The sequence below is a fragment of the Coregonus lavaretus genome, assembly GCF_964263955.1.
Source record: "Coregonus lavaretus genome assembly, chromosome: 1".
Taxonomy (NCBI): domain Eukaryota; kingdom Metazoa; phylum Chordata; class Actinopteri; order Salmoniformes; family Salmonidae; genus Coregonus; species Coregonus lavaretus.
The window spans coordinates 36,795,061-36,799,984 of record NC_139988.1 but is presented as its reverse complement, the minus strand read 5'-3'; positions in this window follow the sequence as shown (position 1 = coordinate 36,799,984).

Genomic DNA, 4,924 nt, shown 5'->3' with positions numbered 1-4,924 from the left:
TAGAGTTTATCTACACGTCTATAAATTACTTTACACCTGAAATATTATCTCTACCCAGGTTCTATATGCATGAAAAACCACTTCACCCCCTGATCTTCACCCTCCTGACAGCACCTGAAACTACAGCCTCCCTTGAACAAATATACTTTCGCTCTGTTTCTGGTAGGCCTAATCAAATCAAATGAAATGTTATTTGCCACATGCACCGAATAGTGAAATGCTTATTTAAAAGCCCTTAACATTTTATTTTCTTAAAAACTGCATTGTTGGTTAAGTAAAAAATAGATAAGTAAAATAAAATAACAGTAGGGAGGCTATATACAGGGGGGTACCGGTACATAGTCAATGTGCGGGGGCACCGGTTAGTCGAGGTAATTGAGGTAATATGTACATGTGGGTAGAGTTAAAGTGACTATGCATAGATACAGTTGAAGTCGGAAGTTTACATACACTTAGGTTGGAGTCATTAAAACTTGTTTTTCAACCACTCCACACATTTCTTGTTAACAAACTATAGTTTTGGCAAGTCGGTTAGGACATCTACTTTGTGCATGACACAAGTACTTTTTCCAACAATTGTTTACAGACAGATTATTTCATTTATAATTCACTGTATCACAATTCAGAAGTTTACATACACCAAGTTGACGGTGCCTTTAAACAGCTTGGAAAATTCCAGAAAATGATGTCATGGCTTCAAAAGCTTCTGATAGGCTAATTGACATCATTTGAGTAAATTGGAGGTGTACCTGTGGATGTATTTCAAGGCCTACCTTCAAACAGTGCCTCTTTGCTTGACATCATGGGAAAATCAAAAGAAATCAGCCAAGACCTCAGAAAATAAATTGTAGACCTCCACAAGTCTGGTTCATCCTTGGGAACAATTTCCAAATGCCTGAAGGTACCGCGTTCATTTGTACAAACAATAGTACGCAAGTATAAACACCATGGGACCACGCAGCCGTCATACCGCTCAGGAAGGAGACGCGTTCGGTCTCCTAGAGATGAACGTACTTTGGTGCGAAAAGTGCAAATCAATCCCAGAACAACAGCAAAAGACCTTGTGAAGATGCTGGAGGAAACAGGTACAAAAGTATCTATATCCACAGTAAAACAAGTCCTATATCGACATAACCTGAAAGGCTGCTCAGCAAGGAAGAAACCACCGCTCCAAAACCGCCATAAAAATGCCAGACTACGGTTTGCAACAGCACATGGGGACAAAGATCGTACTTTTTGGAGAAATGCAAATAGTCCGGGTAGCCATGATTAGCTATTCAGGAGTCTTATGGCTTGGGGGTAGAAGCTGTTAAGAAACCTTTTGGTCCTAGACTTGGCGCTCCGGTACCGCTTGCCGTGCGGTAGCAGAGAGAACAGTCTATGACTTGGGTGACTGGAGTTTTGACAATTTTTAGGGCCTTCCTCTGACACTGCCTGGTATAGAGGTCCTGGATGGCAGGAAGCTTGGCCCCAATGATGTACGGGGCCGTACGCACTATCCTCTGTAGTGCCTTGCGGTCGGAGGCCGAGCAGTTGCCATACCAGGCGGTGATGCAACCAATCAGGATGCTCTCGATGGTGCAGCTGTATAACTTTTTGAGGATCTGAGGGCCCATGCCAATTCTTTTTAGTCTTCTGAGGGGGAATAGGCTTTGTCGTGCCCTCTTCACAACTCTCTTGGTGTGTTTGGACCATGATAGTTTGTTGGTGATGTGGACACCAAGGAACTTAAAGCTCTCAACCTGTTCCACTGCTCAGTCCTATTTTTTTTCCTGTAATCCACAATCATCAGCCTATGTGTGAGTATCAGGTTTTACAGCACATACTGTTTTACACTGTTTTACGCAGCACTGCGGTGTACCCAGAGCCCTGTGAACATCCCCTTTTCCCGATGTTGTGGACATGACTTATTGAAGAGGCCAAGGAACTTGGTGGCAGCCGGAATCCACCAGGAGCACTTGTTCAGAGGGGACAGCTCATCAGGAGGAGCCGGGAACAGACGAGTGGAGATTAAGTGAAGGAGACGCGCCACCAGCTGCCTGAAACGCCTTGGAGTCAGTCTGGGGAGGAGGGAGGAACAGGAACACACACACACACTTCGTTTATGTAACCACAGGCCATAGTCAACTTAAGGTACTGTTTGGGTGTGACTATGTGTATCACGTCCTGACCTGGAGAGACTGTTATTCTGTAGGTAGTTTGGTCAGGGTGTGAAATTCTATGTGATTGTATATCTATGTTTGGCCGGGTGTGATTCCCAATCAGAGGCAGCTGTCGCTCGTTGTCTCTGATTGGGGATCATACTTAGGCAGCCAGTTTTCCTGCCTGGGTTGTGGGATCTTGTTTCTGTTTGGCTAGTTTCGTTATAGCCCATAGAATGTCACGGGTCGTTGTTTGTTATTTTTGTGAAGTGTTTATTCGTAAATAAAACATGTACGCATACCACGCTGCACCTTGGTCTGACTACTTAATCAACGATTGTGACAATGTGCAGGGAGAAACTGGGCAACTCATACTTAAACTGGATACAGGCTGGGTGTGAGTCATCTCTATGAACATCATAAATACTTCACTACTTAACTCATTCATAACTGTGGGCTGTGTTACTGTGAAACAGACACATGGAACGTTTTATAATGAAAAATGTTTTATAAGACACACTGCAGACTGCACTTAATTTTTAAACCAGTGCACTAGCAAATGGTGGTCAGCCTCGGACAGGGCAGCTATCTGTCTCAGTAGGTGGGCGATCACATAGGTACTGGTGCTGGAATACTGAGGGTTCTAGAAAACAAATAAACACATGTACTCTTTATTAAAAATCCAGAATGGAATGCAAGTGTGCTTAAAAAAGGAACAAGCACCAATATAGGGAAAAGAGAGATTCAAGCAAAAGCTTTAAAAGCTGATGATGGTCCAGTCTGTTTATTAGGTTTCTATGCACTGAACTTCAGCGAAAACCGTAAAACATTCAGCCTCTCCGAAAAAATAGCATCCCACAAGAAACCGACATTCCAGCAATCCAGAATGACCTCAACCTGTCTCCATGGAGAACATGGAACATGACATCAAGGATCTGGCTGATCAGATGTGTGCTGTGTGTCTCCCAGTCCATCAACCACCCAAATTCTCTACATTAACGTTTAACAAGAGAATAGACCTACACTTATAGATAGGCTAAAGCAATTCTATTTTGTATTCAATTTCCTATCTTATTTACAATTGTCCTACACTGTTAGTTACAGCATGTACACATTTGTTCTGAGGAGTTAAATTAATGACATCACCAGCATTTTCCTTAGAAGGACTAGGGTTACTAGATTTGAGGTTAAGTGAAATAGGTGAAGTCAAATCAACGACTCTAGTCACACAGCTAGCTCAGGGCACAGAGAGTAGTTGTTGCAGTACTGCTGTGCACTGACTGACTGAGACATGACTGGAGTCAATGGGCTGTATGGAGGGGGAGGAGGCCTAAGGATTCCAGCATGTCTTGCTTGGCCTGGCCCACTGTACCGTATAGCTAGGCATTAGACCAACAGACAGAACTACTGTTGCAGTAAAAAGTACTCTAGTGTAAGAGGAACAGAGACACGGTATACTGTAGGTATTAAATTAACATCCACTACCACAGTACACTGAAACGAAACATTCTGAACCAACAAGACTATCATCTTTATATAAGCACCTAGACATCTAAAGAACTACTGTCTCACTATGAAAAACACAGAAATAAGACCACAAAATAAAGCAGACTCACTACACTACAGCCAGAACCATCTTCAGAACTGATGCGAGAGCAGACAGTAGTCCTGCCACTGAATCCAGTGAGCCAGAACTGCCGCCTCTGTATCACTTCACATGCAACCACAGAGGAGTCTCAGTGGAACCCAGAGGCTAGAATACTACAGGGTATATGGGACCCTCACAGTCTCTTTAAGCCTGTGGCAGTGGTGGTTTGGAAAGCACAAAATAACCCACTTTCCACAGGAAATGACAGGGATTAATTGAAAACAAAAATCTGATGATGGGAGCAGTATAGCCATTTTATTTCTGTCCTGAAATTAACGGTTTAACAACAAAGGGATTTACTGATCATTTGCACCAGTCCAAGCTTTTTCCAAAATAAATTATACACAAAAAACAAAGCATGAAACAGAAAACATTATTTTTTACACTTTATAAAATGACACTTTTACATACTTTTAAATACAAAACGTACTAGTGCATATACAGTACTTAGTAAGATGTTCAGTTAAGGAGTAAATGTTACCTGAACTAAGATTAAGTATGCCCTAAGGTCATCTTTCGTTCTGGGTCTAAAAACACAACAAATAGTTTTCAGTGAAAGGAGGAAATGAAAATGTATACAGTCAGCCAAATGAGACATCATATTTCATTATTTAGACCACCCGAAACTGGCACAATGTGGCAACTAAAAATGGCAAAAATTTGAAAATACATTTATTTAATTAGATTTATTACCAGGACGCGTACTCCGAGCATGTGCTGACCAGTTGGTAAGTGTCTTCACTGACATGTTCAACCTCTGACTGACCCAGTCTGTAATACCTACATGTTTCAAGCAGACTACCAGAGTCCCTGTGCCCAAGAATGCCAAGGTAACCTGTCTAAATGACTATGACCCCGCCATTAAATGCTTTGAAAGGCTGGTCATGGCTCACATCAACACCACACCAATTCACATACCACATCAGCAAGACAAAGGAGCTAGTCGTGAACTACAGGAAACGGAGGGCCAAGCACGCCCCCATTCACATCGCCGGGGCTGTAGTGGAGCGGGTCGAAAGCTTCAAGTTTCTCGCTGTCCACATCACTAAGGATCTATCATGGTCCAAACATACCAACACAGTTGTGAAGAGGGCCCAACAACACCTCTTCCCTCTCAGGAAGCTGAAAAGATTTG